The following is a 19964-nucleotide window of genomic DNA, read 5'->3' as shown; positions in this document are numbered from 1 at the left end:
GGATCTCTTTTTTGGTAAGCATTTTGTTCATATCCACTTTTGGATGGGGTTTAATTTTGGTTTGTCTTCCTTGCAATTGGACTTGAGTCATTGAAAATGCCTATAAAACTTAGATGGAAATGAGTTTTGCCAATATTTTTCTCTAAGTATTTGATAGAGAAAAATATTTTTGGATGTTATATTCGGTATAACATCCAAGTCGTTGATACATTTGGAATTTACTTTTGTGTGTAGTCAAACGTAGTGGTTCCATTTCATTCTTCTGTATGTTTCAACCCAATTTTCCCAAAGCCATTTGTTGAAGAGACTCTGCTTTCTCCATTTGATAGTCTAGGCTTCCTTGTCAAACATTAGATGCCTATAGGTATGGGGATAATTTCTGGGCTCTAAATTCTATTCTGCTGGTCAGTGTGTCTATTTTGTTTCAGGACCAGGCAGTTTTGATTACAATGGCCCTATAATATAGTTTGAGATCTAGGAGTGTGATACCTCCACATCTGCTTTTTTGTTTGTTTTGTTTTGTTTGTTTTAAGATTGCTGTAGCAATTCTTTTTTTTAATTTTTATTTATAAAATGGAAACACTGACAAGATCATAGGGTAAGAGGGGTATAACTCCACACACATCCCACCACCAGAGCTCCATATCTCATCCCCTCCCATGATAGCTTTCCTATTCTTTATCCCTCTGGGAGTATGGAACCAAGGTCATTATGGGGTGCAGAAGGTGGAAGGTCTGGCTTCTGTAATTGCTTCCCTGCTAAACATGGGCATTGACAAGTCGATCCATACTACCAGCCTGTCTCTCTCTTTCCCTAGTGGGGCAGGTCTCTAGGGAAGCGGGGCTCCAGGACACATCGGTGTTGTCATCTGCCCAGGAAAGCATCATGGTAGTGTCTGGAACCAGGTGGCTGAAAAAAAGAGTTAACTTATAAAGCCAAACAAATTGTTGACTAATCATGAACCTAAAGCCAAGAATATTACAGATGAAGATTTGGGGTCTCCATTTTGGAATTAGCTAGTAGGTCTATTTTAGGTATATTCCAATGGGCTCATGACTTTACTAATTTTTGCCTGTGCTTGACATCTGATATGCAGGTGGACCCAAATTGTTGTCTGGGGGGATGCTGTTATGGCTGGAAAAAGGACTAGAAAGCTGGATCAGGGAAGCAAGTAGATCCCAAATTTGGGAAAAGTGTATCAATATTGTTGACTATAAACCCCATCTATTTGATTTGGTCTGGAGCCTATATTCAGTATAGGAGCCTATATAACCTCTGCATCCCTGTAGGTCCGAGCTTGCATTCTGTGGTCATGAGTAGGGACGTTCCAAGTTGCACAAGTTTCCAGTCCCATCTTCCTCAGGTGGTAGAAGAGTATGTTATTCAACCTCCCTTCAGAGGTTGGAACATTCTCTACCACTGTTGATCTACATTGAGGGCAAGGTCCTATGGGGGCCCACAAAGGGGTCCATTATGTTGTTCCTGATGGAGATGACCAGTGACAACGGAGAGAGGGATCTATTCGAGGTCTAGGTCTATCGTGTCTGTGTGGGAATCCCAGGACTACCCATGCTGTAAGTATTTTCTTGTTCCAGATAAATGTTTGTAGTTTTTGTTCTCTTTTTAAAAAAATTGGTGGGACCTTGATGGGGATTGCATTAAATCTGTATATGACTCTGGTAGAATAGTCATTTTGATTATATTAGTTTTTCCAATCCATGAACATGGAATACCTTTCTACTTTGTTTTATCTTTTTATATTTCTTTGAATAGTAACTCATAGTTTTTAGTATACAAGTCTCTCACTGCTTTTTTAGACTTACTTCTAGTGTCGTATGCTTTACATTGGATTGTTCTAGCCCTTCCCCGCCAAGAGAATTGGGTGAGTCCTATTAATTTGGTGGGCCCGCTTGGCCCCGCCCCAAAAGGAAACCCGGGAGAGGGTTCCTGAGTTGGAGAGTGCCAGAGTTCCAGAGTCCGGAGTTCCTGAGTTCGAGAGTGAGAGAGTTCCTGAGTTCCTGAGTTCGAGAGTTTCAGGGTTACAGAGTAAGAGAGAGTTCCACAGTGGAAGAGTTTCAGGGGGTTCCCCAGTACGAGACTTCCAGAGTTCCAGAGTTGGAAAGTTCCTGAGGTCCAGAGTAAGAGAGAGTGCTTGTGCCGCCGCAGAGACAGCAGAGTTCTGTTTGGTGATTAGTTTGTCTTAGTTTGTGAATCGTTGTTCCTGAATAAAGAAATACAGCTTCCCTGCCCAGCCGTTGTCTCCGCGTCTCTGTTACCCGCCGTGAAGCCAATCCGGCCGGCAAGAGCCTCCGAAAATTTTGACAACATTGAATTCATTTATTTACTTATTTATTTGCTGCTATTGTGAATGGGACTGATTTCTGGATTTCTTCTTCTGCTGACGTAGTGTTTACATAAAGGAATGCCACCAACTTCTGTATATTAAATTTGTAGACTGACACCTTACTATATTGCCTGATAATTTCTAGAAACTTTCTTTTGGATTCTTTAGGTTTTTCTATATTATCATATATCGTATATTATCATATCATCTGCAAATACTGAGAGTTTAACTTCTCTTTCAATCTGTATCCCTTTAATTCTTTGCCCCTGCCTGATTGCTATGGCAAGAACTTCCAACACTACGTTGAACAATAATGGTGATAGTGGCCAGCCCTGTCTAGTACCTGGTGTAAGTGGGAATGTTTCCAGTTTCTTACCATTAAGTGTGCTGTTGGCTGTAGATTTGCCGTATATGAACTCTACTAGGTAAAGAAAATTTCCATCTATTCCCATTTTTGGTAGTGTTTTGATCATGAAGGGATGTTAGATTCTGTGACAGGCTTTCCTGCATCTATTGAGATGACATGTTGTTTTTGGTTTTTCTTTTATTGATATGGTGAATCACATTTGTTGGTTTATGTATGTTGAACCATCCTTACTTACACCCCGAGGATAAATCTACTTGGTCATGATGTAAATTTTTTTTTTTAGTTTACACATGAATAACATTTCTCATTTTATCACATAACAGTACAACCCCCACTAGGTCCCCTGTCAACCTTTACCAGGACATGTACTCTCCCTCTACCCACCCCAGAGTCTTTTACTTTGCTGCAGTACACCAGCTGTACAATCTTTTTAACGTAACTGCTATATCCAGTTGGCTAGAATTTTGTTCAATATCTTAGCATCTATGTTCACCACACATACTGTTCTGTAGTTTTCTTTTTTTGTTGTGTCTCTGTCTGCCGCTTTTGGTATCAGGAGGATACTGGCTTTGTAGAAGGTGGAAGGGAGTATTCCTGTGTCTTCAATATTTTGGAAGAACTTAAAAGTAAAGGTACTAATTCTTCCTTGAAGATTTTGTAGAATTCATTTATAAAGCCACCTGGGCATGAAATTGTGTTCTTGGGAAAGTTTTTGATGACTGCTTCAATTTCTTTGGCTGTGATTGGCCTGCGCATGTTTTCTACATCTTTTTTTTCCCCCTTCATTTGTTAAATCTGAGAAGTCTATTCTGACTGCTGTTTTCTTTGTGAGACTAAGGTGTCTGTGTTTGGAGAGGGACATTGCATTGCAAGGGCCCTTCTGCTTTTTTATTGTCCCTTTTGTTTCCATCTACCATCCACCTCCCAGACAGTTCTCTTGGCTTGGGTCCCTTTCAAGAAGGCTCCAAGCAGCCTCCCTACCACATGACTCACATCTGGTCCTCATGGCCATGGAGCTTTTCCCTACTGCCCTCTGAGGCAAAACATCATTGGCACAGTGCAACCTTAACTTTTTGAACCAATCCTCACTCACGTTTCCTTAAAAACTTAATGATGTAAGGAAAGCATCTCCCCCTAACCCCACTAGTCCTCCTCACTTACCTACAGATGAGAATGAAGCAGCTGCCTCCCCTCAAAGAAGGCCAGTGGTGGTGGTAGGGATTCCTCAAGCTTCCCTCTCCAGAAATAACCCTACACAGAGGCTGGAGTCCCGGGAGGGCCAATGCTGACAGAGCAAGTCTCACTCTCTCAGTCTGGCCAGAACCTGCGGGTGGGAGTCTTGGCATCAACTCTTTGGCTCTTTCTCTGCCTTTGAGACCTCTACTAGACAACATATTTCAGGATCACAGGAAAAGCCCCTTTTAGCATCCATTTATTCTCACAAGAAGTGCAGACGGAGATAGAAAAAGATCTTACTTAGGTGGACCTGGGCAGTCAGGAAAGGGTTCAAAGGAACCACGAAGCTCTCACCCAGTTCTGCTCAAACTTGAAAATGCCTCTGAATCCCCTGGGACAGAATTTAAAAAAACAAACAAACAAAAAAAAACTTGGCTTCAGTAGGTCTGAGGTGGAGCCTGAGATTCTGCATTTTCCACAGCTCTCAGAAGATGGTGTCCTCACTTGCTCTTTTAGCAGAAAGGGGCTAGAAGGGCAGAAGGGAGGAGTTACCAGGCCCTGGGAGGAAGTGAAGGCTTTAGACTTTTTCAGGGAAGTAACAGCAAGTGTGGAGGAAGAGTTCAATGTCAGCAGTGCCTCTGTGGATTCAGCCTGTAGGTCAGTGGCTCAAAGGGACCCAGCCATCCAAGTGGAGGGAGGTTGGGATTAGTCAGTAGCTGATGCTCCAGAAGGGTCCTGACTGAGCTTGGCAAAGCTAGAACAGGAAGAGCAGGCTGGGTGGGTTTTGTTTCTGTCACATCTTGTAAAAAAGAAAAAGAAACAATTTATGAGTTAGCCTACATAATTGTATTTCACAAAGCCACACATACTTTAACTACTCAGTGAATCTGACTGCTTGACCATATTCCAGTTTTACTTTGTGTCAAGAAAGCCTGGGTGGTTCTGTGGCTCCCAGGGTACACAAGAGGTATGAGTCAAGTCAGGGGCAGGGAGATAGCACCATTGGGAGCATAATAGACTTTCATCCCTGAGGCACTGGAGGCCCCAGTTTCGGTCCCTCGTCTCACCATAAGCCAGAGATGAGTACTGCTACCACCAAAAAGTGATAAATTTGATGCAATCAAAAATATATTGTGTCCTTTGGAACAAAATGGATGGAACTGGAGATGATTATGCTGAGTGAAATAAGTAAAGAGATGAAAGACAATTAACTACTAGGTGGTTTCACTCATATGTGGCATCTAAAGAATTGAAATACATGAACTTGCAAGGGAAGGGAAGAAGGAAAGAAGGAAGGAAGGAAGGAAGGAAGGAAGGAAGGAAGGAAGGAAGGGAAAACAAAAGAAGAAGATAGGCAAACAAACAAGCTATTTCTAAGACTTTGGTAGTGGGGGTAGAGTGGAACGATACCCTGTAATCTCACAATCTTGTAACCCATTATTAATCATAATTAAAAATGAAAAAATAGTTATAACTTTGGGTTGATAAAATAACTCACCAGGAAGGGTGCCTGCTTTGCCTTGCACTGGTGTGTGTGTGTGTGTGTGTGTGTGTGTGTGTGTGTGTGTGTGTGTGTGTAAAGCATCATTGCAATGGTCTTTCCCTCTCCTCTCTCCTTTTGTCTCTCTGTCTCTACAGTCTTACTATCTGAAGAAAGCTGGCTTGGGATATTATAGCCCTGGCAACAACAACAGAAACAGAGGTATGAGTCAGCTTGTTAGAGGCCACCTACAGAGAGACCCCTGAAGGGTCCTGGAAAGACATTAGCAAGCAACCACTCTCCCTGCACCTTTCTCAGGTAACCTGGAAGAGGGGCCGGATGCCAAGATGTCTGCGTCCTGCTGTTTCTCCCTCTTCCAACTGTTTAAGGCCTTAAAAAACAGATGTGCACAGCAGACAACAGAGACTAAAGTTAACTCTCCCTGAAGGGAGGCGGGCTCCCCCACACGGTCCACCTCAGCACACACACCCCGGTGGACCCACTATAAGAGCAGTCATGGGACTCTCAATCTTGAGAGCCCACACTACTGTCTGTGTATCTTTCTCTTCTCTATCTCTGCTTTCGTTCAATAAATGCTAGTCTCCCTGCAACTGACAAAGTCTCTTGTGGATCTTCCGTTTGTGTATTTGTCTAAGATCTGACCACCAGCAGAGCTTAAAGGGGACCCCCTATGCCCTTTGCCCTGCTCCCTCATCTCTGTTGAGAGCAGAGAGCAACTAACTGGGGCCCCATCCACTCAGGTGGGGATTCATCCAGGGGCTCCTTGAAGGAATTGCAAGACAGACTCCAATACAATCAATATGCAAGTTCCAAGTTCTTTTTATTACAGTTGTGAGGTACAAACCTGCAGACAAGGGCCTGGGTTCGAGCCCCCCTGTCCACACCTACAGGGGGCTTTGTGAGTTGTGAAGTAACACTGCAAGCATCTCTCTGTCTCGCTTCCTCTCTATCTCTCTCTTCCTTCTTGATTTCTGACTGTCTCAACCCAATAGATAAATAAAGATAATAAAAAATATAAATTAAGAAAAGAAAGAAATCAACTCCCTCAAAAGACAGAATTACATGATGACAGGACCTAGGATTTTGTTTTGTTTTTGCTTGTCAGTACCTCCACAATACATAAAGGAACGGCTGTTGTGTACTAGCCACTCAGAGCTTTCATAACATAAAATGCATGAAAATATTTGGAGAATCATCCTTATTCTGAAGCCTACTTATTAAAAATGATTTTAATAGTAATTAATATTTTGATTATTTTCTTTATTTTTTATTGAGCGGTTAATGGCTTACAGTCCAGTTGTTGGCACATGCATAAAACTACTCAGCACACACGTGAGGTGTCTGCATAACACTCTCATCCTCCTATAACTCCACTATTCTATACTAGGACCCAAAGCTTCACCTCCATCCTTCTCCTGTCCCCAAACCCTTCATTTTGGTGCAGTGTACCCAACCAGTCCAAGTTTTACTTGATGTTAGTTATGTTGCTTACAGAAGGGGACTGAGAGCTTGAGTCTAGACCCTTCTCATGGTAATGTGTGCACTCTAGCGGACAGGGCCAGTGACTACTCCCTTCTGTACAATTGTTTGACAGTATTTGTATATGTATATATTGTGATATGAAGAGAAAATGAGACAAAATAACCACTGGAGGGGAAAAAAAAGAAAGAAATAGTGCAGAAGTCAAGTTAAAGTGTAGAAAAAGCTTGAGGGATGGGAGGGAAAGACCCCCAAGGACTTGAAGACAGAGGTTCAAGGCCTCTCCCTGTGAATGTCCCCTCCTCTGAAAGCCTATCTACGTCACACCTGGGCCAGCATCCCACTGGCCTGCTCAAATTGCCAGGTATGGTTACCTTATTGAAGCCCCTCCCCCAGAGTGCAAAGGCATCTCTGTAATTCCTGCTTGCCTGTGTGCAGATGTGGTGTGGCAACACGTCAGTGTTTCCATGCTCTCCTGCCTTCTCCCTTGACCCCAACATCACCTGCAGAAAGCTGATAGAGGCTTACTGTCCCATTGTATCACTTAGCAAAATTCACCTCATCTGACTGGGAAGCAGAATATTGACCCCACCATCAAGACTGCCGTGCAATAACCCCCAGCGCCTGTGCAGAGCAAAGGGACTTTTGCAGACGTGGTTAAAGGCTTTGAGGTGTTGTATGCTTTACATTGGGTACTTCTCCCCCGCCAAGAGAATTGGATCAGTCCAGTTAGTTTCGTGGGCCTGCTTGGCCCCACCCTGAGGAACCCCGAGAGAGGGTTCCAAAGTGCCAGAGTTGGAGAGTTCCACAGTTGGAGAGTTGCAGAGTTCGAGAGTAAGAGAGGGTTCCTGAGTTCAAGAGTTGGAGAGAGTGCTTGCGCTGCCGCAAAGAGACAGCAGAGTTCTGTTTGGTGATTAGTTTGTCTTAGTTTATGAATCGTTGTTCGTGAATAAAGAAATACAGCTTCCCTGCCCAGCCGTATGTCTCTGGTCGTCTCTGTTACCCGCCCGTGAAGCTAGCCCGGCCAGCTTAGAGCCTACGAATTTTAACAACATTGAGGTAATAGCCAAAACCTGGAAGCAGCCCAGGTGTCCAACAACAGGTGAGTGGATAAGAAAGTTGTGATATATATGGTGAGTTAAAATGGTGAATTCACCTTCTTCGCCTCATCTTGGATAGAGCTTGAAGAAATCATGTGAAGTGAGATAATCCAGAAAAAGAAGGATGAATATGGGGTGATCTCACTCACAGACAGAAGTTGAGAAATAAGATCAGAAGGGAAAACACAAAGCAGAACGTGGACTGGAGTTGGTGTGTTGCACCAAAGTAAAGGACTCTGAGGTGGAGAATGTTCAGGTCCTGGAACATGATGGCAGAGGACCTAGGTGGGGGGTGTGTAGAGTGTTATGTGGGAAATTGAGAAATATTGCACATGTACCAGCTATTTTACTGTCAACTGTAAACCATTAATCCACCCCAGTAAAGCTGGGGAGGCAAGGTGGGTGTTATCTTGAGTTTTTTGGGGTGGAATTACTCTAATCCAACAAGTTCTTAAAAGTGAAGAATGCTCCCAGCTGTTGAGAGAGAGACAGATGTGGCAATAGCACAGTGAAACAGCAGCATGGGATGCATCCTGTGCCGGTCCCGATATGTAGAAGACGATGTACAAGACCCAGAGAGAAGCCCCTAGTTGCTAAGGGCAGGCCCCAGCCAATAGCCAGCAAGAAACCAGAAACCTTAGTCCTTCTCCTCCTCAGAGGACTGAGGTCTTCCAAGTACATGAATTAGAAAACAGATCTTCCCCTAGAATCTCCAGAAAGGACCCTGTGACTGTGTGGAGACTCTGTGGATGGCATTTCTGATGTACAGAAATGGCCAGTGACAAGTTGGGCAGTGGTTCACCAGGTTGAGCACACACATTACCAAGAACAAGGACCCAGGTTCAAACCCCCAGTCCCTGCTTACAGAGAGGATGCTTTGTGAGCAATGAAGCAGGTCTATAGGGAACTCTCTTTCTCTACCTCTCCCTTCCCCTTTCAATTTCTTTCTGTCTTATCAAATAAAAATAGAAGAAAAGAAAAAAGAAAAAATGACCACTGGGAATGGTGGATTTGTAGTGCTCACACTGAGCCTAGAATGATGGCAGGGAAAAAAAAACAGAGAGAAAGAAAGAAACAGACAGTGACAGTAATCAACCATGTTGCTTGGAGCTGCTAAATTGGTAGTAGTTTGTTACAGCAGCAATAGAAAGCTAGGGGGGCCGGGGGGTGGTGCAACTGGTTGAGCACACATGTTACTGTGCACAAGAACCCAGGTTCAAGCCCCCAGTCCCCACCAGCAGGGGGAATGCTTTGCAAGTGGTGAAGCAGTTTTGCAGGTGTCTCTGTGTCTCTGCTTCTCTATCACCCCTTCCCTCTCAATTTTTGGCTGTCTCTATCCAGTAAATAAAATTAAGATAATTTTTTTAAAAATACAGAGACCAAGGGAATAGAAAGCTAATACCCCTGCCCAAAGTGACTGCCCCTTGCCTTGGGAGAGGAAGGCCTCATGCCTGGAGCTCCAGACTAGTTTCCTTGAAGAGCAGGCACACCCGAATGCAGACAGCTTCTCAGAGACAGCTGCTGTTTTCTGAGAACAATGAGCTACTTGTGAACCCGAGAGAACAGGATGAGAAATCTGCTTCACAAACAGCCCTGAGTCCAGTGGGCAGGCCCTCAAATGGCAAGTTGGTCCTTGAAAACTTGTCTTCTGTCCTGTCTTTATTTTCCATGGCTTCCTGTCTGGCTTCTTTGGACTTTCTAACTGTCCAGAAAGTCAGCTCAGCTTTTCCTATAGGAGATAGCATGTTGCATTAAGTACTACCTACCTCGCTTGGTGGCGTCCTGCCCTAACAGCTCAGTGGCCACCTTTGTTAGACTTGTGAGACAGTTAAAGCAAGAAGAGACTTGGAAGTGGTCCAGCTCCACTAAGAATTTTTTTTTTTTTTTTTTTTTTTTAGAGGGCCAGGCATTGGCGTACCGGGTTAAGCACACAGAGTACGAAGCCCAAAGACTAGAGCAAGGATCCTGGTTCGAGACCCTGGCTTCCCACCTGCAGGGGAGTCGCTTCACAAGTGGTGAAGCTGGTCTGCAGGTGTTTATCTTTCTTTCTATCTTCCCCATCCCTCTCAATTTTTCTCTGTCCTATCCAAAAAAGAAAAAAGAAAATTGAAAAAAAATGGCCATAGGAGCAGTGGATTTGTAGTTCAGGCAAAAACCCAGAGACCCAGCAATAACCCAGAGCCCCAGAAGTAACCCTGGAGGCAAAAAAATTTAAATAAGATTTATTTATTATCATGACAGAGAAAAAACTGGATCATCACTCTGGTCTGTACACTGCCTGGTATTGATCTTGGGACCTCTTGCTTGAAAGCCTAATCCACTACACCATTTCCCAAATACCCATTTTTTTAAGATTTATTTATTGGGGCCAGATTGTGATGCACCCGATTAAACATATGGATTACAGTGTGCAAGGACCCAGTTCAAGCCCCTTGTCCCCACCTGCAGGGGGAAAGCTTCACAAATAGTGAAAGTGTCTCCCTGTTTCTCCCTATCTCCCTCTCTCTTCTCAATTTCTGTCTCCATCTAATAAGTAAATAAAATTAAAATAATAATAAAATAAATGATGAATTTAAAAAGATTTATTATCATGACAGAGAGAAAACCAGAACATCTGGCATATGCAATTTCAGGGATCCAATTTAGAACCTCATACTTCTAAGTCCAATGCTCTAGGTAACACACCACCTCCCAGGCCAATAAACTGTCTTACTTAGTATGGAGAGATAGAAGAAGCGGGGGAAGAAGAAACCTGGCATCAACTGTCTGAGAATCCCTCTTGCCGAGGTGTCTCTGGCTGACATGGAAATTAAGAACTGATCACTAAAAGAGACTAGGCTTGGCGAGCCAAGAGGACCTCCTCAAGGGTTAACCACGCTGTCAAGAGCACCAACTAGCACCTGTTGGAGACCTGAAGGTCAGGCAGCTGGTAAGGGGTGCCTGCTCCTTTGCATCTCAATGCCCCCTTCACACTGAGTACATGGCACTCCCATCATGTTGCAAGAATAGTCATCGACATGCATCAACTACAAACACACGGTCAAAGTGACAGCGGACACAGCGACTCTGCTCATGCAGCTCGCTGCCCATAGGTAACATCCGAACAGATCGTGTATTCTGAGAAAGTGAGCAGGTTCAGCTTTGCTTTCTCTCCCCATCATTTTCTAGCCTGTGAGCTTAACTTTTATGGCATTAGACAATGCTTCCTTGTCCCTTTTAAAATATTCATTTATTTTGATAGGACAGAGAGAAATCGAGAGGGGACAGGGATAGAGAGAGGGAAAAAGAGAGAGAAACACTTGCAGCCTTTCTTTATCACTCATGAAACTCATCTCTCCTGCAGACAGGGACTGGGGGCTCGAACCTGGGTCCTTGTTCATGGTAGAGTGTGCTCAACCGGGTATGCCACCATCTAGTCCTTTACTTTCTTCTTTTTAACTGACAAGTCAAGGTCTAATAAAGCACTCTTGGAGGCCCAGGCAGTGGTGCACCTGGTTGAGCACACACATTAGCCTGCACAATGGCCCAGGTTCAAGCTCTCACTCCCCACCTGCAGGGGAGCAGTGAAGCAGGGCTGCAGGTGTCTCTCTTTCTCTCTCTCCCTCTCTATCTCGTGCTCCCCTCTTAATTTATTTCTCTCCTATCAAATAAAAATAGAAAATTTGGGGCGTAGAGTAGATAGCATAATGGTTATGCAAACAGACTCTCATGCCTGAGGCTCCAAAATCCCAGGTTCAGTCCCCTGCACCACCATAAGCCAGAGCTGAACAGTGCTCTGGTAAAAAAAAAAAAAAAAAAAAAGAAAAAGAAAAAAAAAGAAATTTTAAAAAGAGCAAGAAAGGAAAAAAATGGCCATCAGGAGTAGTGGATTCATCGTGCCAGTGCTGAGTCCCAGAGATAACCCTAGTAGCAATAAGAAAAAAAAAAAAGTAATAGTAAGTAAAAACAAATAAATAAAGTACACTCATCTGTGGGAGGTTATGCACTTTGTGGGAGGCCTGACTCCCCAAAAGTAAAGCAGTGGAGGGGGAAGCAACTTGTGCCAGAGGCGGAGAAGCGTGGACATTGAAGTCTGAGAAACCACACCGGAGCTAAGTGTACAGGCCTTCCTGCACCATCCTGTCAACAGCAGCCCATTTTTAGGGGTTGCTCCAACCCACAAAAGGCCATCCTTGTCCAGTGAACTATTGAAAGCGATCCCTGGATGGGAACAATGACTTTCCCCATAAGGTTTACCTTGCCATCCACGCACGATGCAATCTCACAGGAGAACGTCGTAGCACTGAGATAACTCTGGCACTGTGTGGTCTCTCCATCTCTGCTTCCCTCTCTGTCTTTCTAGCTGAATGAAGGAGTGGCCCTAAAATGATAAGGCTGCTCACTCATGAGGGCCCAACTCATCAGTAATTAAAAATAAAGCAGTGTGGTGGGAATGCAAACTGGTGCAGCCCCTTTGGAAGTCTTTAAACAAAAAGGCATATCAGATTTCAGGCTCAGGGGAAAACATATCAGATATCAGATTTCAGGCTCAGGGAAAAAAAAACTAGTATAGCCACAGACCCTTTGAAATATAACTAAAATATGCCTACTAGCTATCTATAAGATAGAGGACCCCCCCCCCCCAACTCTTCATCTGCACTACTCCAGCCTTTAGGTCCATGATTGGTCAAAAACTTGTTTGGCTTTGTATGTTAACTCTCTTTTCAGCCACCAGGTTCCAGATGCTAGTAGGATGCCAACCAGACTTCCTGGACAGACAACCCCACCAATGTGTCCTGGAGCTCCGCTTCCCCAGAGCCCTTCCCCACTAGGGAAAGAAAGAGACAGACTGGGAGTATGGATCGACCTGTTAACACCCATCTTCAGTGGGGAAGCAATTACAGAAGCCAGACCTTCCACCTTCTGCATCCCACCATGACCTTGAGTCCATACTCCCAGAGGGTTAAAGAATAGGAAAGCTATCAGGAGGGAATAGGATACGGAGTTCTGGTGATGGGAATTGTGTAGAGTTATACCCCTCTTATCCTATGGTTTTGTCAGTGTTTCTTTTTTATAAATAAAAAAAGGGAAAAAAAACCAAAAAGAGAATTATCTTATGATCCAGCAATACCATTCTTAGTCATATATCCAGGGGACACTCAGACACGAATCAGAAGGGACATATGCACCCTAACTGCATTATTTACAATGGCCAAAGAGTGGACGAAGCCTAGATGCCCATCATCAGATAACTGGCTAAAGTTATGGGATATATATTTCATGGAATACTATTCTGCAATCAAAAAGATGATATTTTGTCTTTGAGATAAAATGGATGGAACTGGAGGTGACGATGCTTAATGAAATAAGTAAAGAGATGAAAGACAACTATCGGATGGTTTCACTTATAGCTGGAATCTAGAGATCTGATTTATATAAACTTGCCCCCAAAATCAAATAAAGCAGAAGTAAGCAAACTGTAAGACTTGTGAGGGCTCTGGTGGCTATCATGAGAGGTGGAAGGGTAGGGATACAGAACTTTGGAGGTGGTGTGATGGTGTGATGATACACTGTAGTCTTATAATCTTGTAGCAAACTATTAATAACAAATTAAAAAATAAAAATAAAGCAATGACCTCAGCAGATATCGCTGGCCATCCACGCGCTGCCAGGCATAAGACCCCTCCCAGATGATCCCTTGAACTTCCTCCCTGTCCCTCTGGCACTGTCCCCTGTGACACTCCAGTTCTGCGCTGACCTTTCAACCTGACACAAGAAGCTGCTCCTCTCAGCCTCTGACCTTTTCTCTCTTCCCAGCTCTATTTTTGATCCTCCTCCTGGCTCAGTAAGTGCACAGAGAATTTCAGACCAGCCTTACAGGCAGTCGGTCCCCTCCCCCAGCCTGGCCTTGGTCCTGAGGCCAGGGCAAGATCAGGCACCCAGTGGGGGCGGGGTGGGGGGGGGGGCAACAGCAGATGGCGCTCTCCCTGGGGGACTGAGTCCAAACACCTGTTCCCTGGCACTGCAGAAGTCCTCCACCCGGGCCCTGCAGGGTAGCCCTGGCTTTCCATCACTAGGGGTCTGCTGACAGCCAGCCCAGGCTGCTCATCTTCCCAGAAGTAAATCCCAGCCACTGCAAAGCCAGTTTCCTCTGTCCTGTGATTATGAATGCTGAAGCTCCCTCTCCACCCCGTGAAGCACCTTGTCAGGCATTGAATTTAGAGAAAGGACTCTAACATCTGCAGTGTGTCTGTGCGGAAATGTGGGGAAGTGGCCTCAAGTTCATTTCTGTTGGCCCATTGTTAGCTAAGAATATCCAGGTGTTCTCATAATGGAGGTATCCACAAAGGAAAAAGGGCTGTACAGTGCAGAGGATGCGGGACTCAGGATCAGGAAAACAAGCCTGGGCGGGCCATTATTCAAACTGAGCCTAGAGTTTCTTCCTCATGGGAAATATATATATATATATGAGTGTGTGCTCTGCCATCCTGAAAAAGGTATGAGGAGAAGCCACTATGAGGATGTATGGGCAGCAGCAGCCAGAGGACAAATAAATCCACATGAACAGATGTCACAGCTCATGCCTCCCACCTACTGACACAGGGCCTCCAGCACTCCTACACACAATTTCACCAGAGATATTTTTGGGTGTTCCTGGGGGTGTCTCAAAAGAACCCCAATGGAAGCTTGTCTTTGAGGTTACTGCCTCACAGACTCTGTCCTGGGAGAAGCTGGATTCCAGGGCTTTCAAAGAGCCATAACCAAGAGGTGTCAAAAATGATCTGACCTCTTCCCTGGTTGCTCCTCTTCTCCCCCATTTTAGCACAATGGCTGCTGGGCACTGGAAGTGCCCCAAACACCCAAGCAGACATACCCAGGAAGCCTAGAAGCTCATTGGGGTCCTGCCCCAGCCAGGGCTTTCTACTACCCAGAGTTTCTATCAGTTATCCACTGCTCCCCTCATGCAAATACTGTTTCTGCTCAAGATAACTAGGAGTTTCTATTTACAGTCAAATCCCAGCAGCTACAAGGCAGAATTCAGACCCAGATATCTCAAAAAAAAAAAAAAAATCCATGTGATTTTAAAAATACCATTTGTAGCATACCAGTAAAGCTTTCATGCAATAAGACATAATTATTATTACCACGCAGGTGATACCCACAGAAAGTAAATGGCAGGGCGGTCATGATTCTGCAAGAGAGCAAGCACCAACCACTAAGGTCAAATGCACTAACTCTCCAGAGCTACAGGAAGGCTTGAAAGGAAAAGGGCAAGAGGCGGGAAAACAGCGGTGTTAAGTAGATGCAGACAGCAAGGGAACAGCCTTCCACCACCTGCTTTCCAAATAATAGAAATCAGTTGTGGTTTTCGAAGAATTCTGATATGGTTTGTGTATGAGCATAGTTATGGAACCTAGAATTTGAAAGCCGCAGGCACTTTAAAGGCATGCAACTTACTGGCCTCATTCACAGAACAGGAAAACTAGTGCTCGGGTTTAAAAAGCCCAGTGCATTTCATGTATACAGGATGAGAGGGGATTTTCTTCAGGTCGACACATTGGCATATGGGATAGGATGATGAACTTAAGCCCACAAATTCAGTGGGGAATCCCTCTTATGCAATGAGAAACTAGGTTATTAGTTTGGTTATCTGAGAAATCAGATTAAAGGGGCCAGGCAGTGGCACATCTGGTCAAGGACACACATTACAGTGTGCAAGGACCCATGTTCAAGCCTCCGGTCCCCACCTGCAGGGAAAGCTTTGTGAGTGGTGAAGCAGGGATACAAGTGTCTCTCTGTCTCTCTCACTCACTGTCTCCATCACCCTTCTCAAGTTCTCTGTCTCTAGCCAATAATAAATAAATAAAAATTAAAGAAATCAAATGACACACTTACTCTGGTCTTTTTGTCTTAGTGAAGCCACAGTCCCTTGAGATATCCTTGCTTGTTGCTCCCTCCTCACAGTTCTTTAGTGTTCTGAGGCCCATGCATAAGTGAATGAGGCATTTCAAAGATGTCTCCACAGTGCAGGTGACACAAGCACTCTCCAACATATTGCCTGGGAGCAGAGGCTGTCCTGTGGCGTCAGGTTGGTGCTGTGGTGCCTCCTTCAAAGACAATGTTTCCACATTGCCTCTGAGGGCCAAAAGGAGGCTCAAGAAGTGTAAGAAGCCCTACAATCTCAACCGAGACTTTTTTTTTCTCCCCCACCAGCAGTAGTTACACTCAATGCAATTTATAGAGAAGTTTTCTCAAAAGGATCTTGAAATTAGACAACATTGCAAATAGTGTGGGGCCAGCTTTCCTCCCACAAATAAACCATCTCTCCCAGAAGCCCCGCTCAACTGCCTGCAAATTGTAAAGCAAGACAGACACCCTTCACGTGGGGTGGTGCAGTGCTGAACATGTAGCTCTGCAGAAATTTCCCCAAGGTTTATTAGAAAGGGTGAAAAGCAAATTTGATACTCTGAGTAAGAAAACTACTTGTGATTTGGCAAAATAGATACAGCTTCTGGAAAGAAGCACGTAAAACGGGTAAGCCCGCTTATTGGAAGATGGTGTAGCTGTTATGCAAAAGAATTTCTTGCTCCAGCCTCCAATGTTTTGAATTCAATACCTAGCACAGCCTTACGGCAGGAGTCGGCAGTGCCCTGGTCGAAAACAACAGCTAGAGCTGAGGACTACTAAGTTACTGCCCAGGGATCCCTGTTAGCATACTAACTGGGAGAGGTGGTGTGTTTGGGTGTTTTATTACTATGCATCTCTCCATTGAATTAGCTCCTGAGAGAGAAGGATGCTGACAAAATTCAGCAAAAGAGCCACCAATGATGTGCTTACTATGGGACAGAAGTGAGTTTACTCAAAGAGGGCACCCCAGGGGTAACCAGAGGGCAAGGGAGCTGACGCCTGTATTGGTCAGGGCCACCATAACAAAAAAAAAAAAAGCATAGACTGTGGGGTATAAACCACAAAGCTTTGTGTTCTCACAGTTCTGGGGGCTGGAAGTCCAAATCCATATTCACCAGATCTGCTGAGGGTTCTCTTCCTGGCTCAGTTGGTCGTTTGATCTTCACATGATCTTTCCTCTCAGTATGTGTGCTGAAAGAATGAGCCCTGGGTCTCTCTACAGAGTACTAATTCTATGAGATCAGGCTCTCACTCTTAATGGTATCATTTTGTTTTCATTAATTTCTTGGAGGACTCTTCTCCAAACGCAGTTTTATGGGTGATTATGGCTACAACATATAAATGTGAGGAGTGGAAGGGCAAAAACATTCAGTCTATAACAAAGCCCAAGGAGTATAAAAAAAGAAAAAGAAGACAGATTACTCCATAGCAGAAGCCTCAAAGACCTCATTTGGTATCTAGCACCTGCCCTGATGGCCTCCATCTTACTCTTCCCAACACCCAGCAAGGATTTATAACCTAAGAGCTCATAGTCAGTTAAGATATTTGTTTCAGGGAGTCAGGCAGTAGCGCAGCGGGTTAAGCGCAGGTGGCTGCAAAGTGCTAGGACCGGCCTAAGGATCCAGGTTCAAGCCCCCCGGCTCCCCACCTGCAGGGGAGTCACTTCACAAGTGGTGAAGAAAGTCTGCGGGTGTCTACCTTTCTCTCACCCTCTCTGTCTTCCCTCCTCTCTCCATTTCTCTCTGTCCTACCCAACAACGATGACAATAATAACTACAACAATAAAACAACAAGGGCAACAAAAGGGAATAAATATATATCAAAATAAGTTTTTAAAAAAGATATATGTTTCAGGGGAACAGGCATTGGCACATCTGGTTAAGTGCACACAGTACTAAGCACAAGGACCCACACAAGGACCTGCGTTTGAGCCCTCAGGGGGAGAATGCTTCACAAGTGGCGAAGCAGGTCTGCAGGTGTCTTTCTGTCTCTCTCCCTATCTTCCCCTCCTCTCTCAGTCTCTCTCTGTCCTGTCCAATAAAATGGGAGGAAAATGGCCGCCACGAACAGTGGATTTGTAGTGCTGGCACCAAGCCCCAGCGATAACATTGGAGACAAAAAAAATTATTTCAATTGAAGCCCCCTACCCCCCCAACACAAATCATGTTTAAAACTGTTTTTCTTTGTTTCTGATGAAGAACAGATTAGGAGAAAGCATATGGAATGAACTAAAACCACAGACTATTTACATAGACCAAGAAAGAGAGGAGAAAACCGTACTCCCAATCATGCTATTCTTAACAGTGCCAGGAAAGACATGAATGAGGGAGAGGGGAGGGAAATGAATGTCTAAATGATCTTAAGAGAAGGTGGAGGAAACCAGAGTGTGGGTAGAGCTCTACTCTCACGTTTTGGGAAGACATTTCAATTCAGTAATTTTTAGTCTAAAAAAAAAAAAGCAATTATATGTGAGGTTTTAAATTATAGACTTGAGTCAGCTCTGAGGGCCTTCATACAAGAGTGGCATTTAAATTCTCTTCCACCTCCCATAGATCTATCCAAATAGTCTGTCCCACCCCTATAACATTGCTGTTCTGTCAGAGCAAATGTGTTTCTGGCAGATGTTCTCAATCCAGTGCTGGTGTGGTACAGTAAGACACATTTACTCAGTCTTTGGCCCTGCTTCTTGGCACAGGGCTTCCAAATAAAGCTGTCAGAGTGTCTAGTAAGTTGATTAAAGTCTCTTGCAAAACAGTAATATATAAAATTTTGTTTTTCCAAATACTAAATATATCTATATATTGACTTTTCTAATAATGAATACAATTTTTGTTGCAAAAAATTAGAACACTGATGGACTATCTTACAATTATCTTTAAAGTGACCACAACAGAAGAGAGTTGAGAAAAAGGGTTTTCTTGCTTTTTCTCTTGTGGGAGATGAGTGTGGGGTTGAAGGAGAAATGTTTTCTAAAAAAAAAAAAAAAAAAAAAATCCTCAGAAAATTTCCTCCCATACCCCATTGCTTAACAGGGCTGGATCATATACACACTTCAGAACAGTTCCTGGCAAAAGGAAGCACCATTGTGTTGTCTTAGTGCAACCACAGCTTATAGTATGTATGGAGCTGGGGAAAATTCCATGCTATAAAACTGGGTTCTGTTGGGAGTCGGGCAGTAGCACAGCGGGTTAAGTGCACGTGGCACAAAGCACAAGGATCGGCACAAGGATCCTGGTTCGAGTCCCCAGCTCCCTAACTGCAGGGGGAGGATCACTTCACAGCCAGTGAAGCAGATCTGCAGGTGTCTATCTTTCACCCTCTTTCTCTCCCCCTCTCTGTTTTCCCCTCCTCTCTTCATTTCAGTCTATCCTATCTAACAACGATGACATCAATAAAACAACAAAGGCAACAAAAAGGAAATAAATAAATATTTTTTTAAAAAACTGGGTTCTGTTAATAAGATGGCGACAAGCACTGTTTAAGAAGGCAGTCAAGGGGGCCAGGCGGTGGCACACCTGATTAAGTGCACAAGGACCCAGGCAAGGCTCCCCACCTGCAGGGGGGTCACTTCACAAGCAGTGAAGCAGGTCTACAGCTGTCTGTCTCTCTCTCCTTCTATATTTTCCCCTCCACTCTCAATTCCCCTCCACTCTGTCCTACCCAAAACAAACAAACAAAAAAATCAAAAATAATGGCTGCAGGAGCAGTGGATTGTAGTGCAGACACCAAGCCCCAGCAATAACCTTGGAGGCAAAAAGAAAAAAAAAGTCCATCTATGGAAACACCATATTCCTTCAAGATGGTCGCAAATCACTGGGAAGCTCTAGCAGAAGGGATTACTCATTTGTTAAACGGTCATATTGTATTAGGGCTTTAAACTTCGAATTATTTTCCTTTTTTTATTAGTGATTTAATATTGATTTACAAAATTGCAAGATAACAGGGCTACAACTCCCAACCATTCCCACCACCAGAGTTTTAGATCCCAGTCCCTCCACTGAAAGCTACAGCAGTTCTACCAAGTTTGCAGATATGGGTTAACTATTATGTCTACAATGGTTTGTCTATATTTATATGTATTCCCCACCCACCCACCTACCCCACCCCCTT

General features: G+C 44.2%; 1 long non-coding RNA gene across 1 annotated transcript; it reads left to right on the top strand.

Annotated features, from left to right (window-relative positions):
* Nucleotides 1-4363: 4363 nt before the first annotated feature.
* On the top strand, nt 4364-13747 carry LOC132534270 (uncharacterized). The gene is made up of 5 exons (XR_009545982.1): nt 4364-4544; nt 5526-5589; nt 7416-7538; nt 7927-7969; nt 12675-13747. It is a non-coding gene; the product is annotated as an uncharacterized LOC132534270 (long non-coding RNA).
* The last annotated feature ends 6217 nt before the right edge of the window (nt 13748-19964 follow it).

Source organism: Erinaceus europaeus, chromosome 18 (assembly GCF_950295315.1).
Source record: "Erinaceus europaeus chromosome 18, mEriEur2.1, whole genome shotgun sequence".
Taxonomy (NCBI): Eukaryota; Metazoa; Chordata; class Mammalia; order Eulipotyphla; family Erinaceidae; genus Erinaceus; species Erinaceus europaeus.
This window is presented reverse-complemented; position numbering and strand designations above follow the sequence as displayed.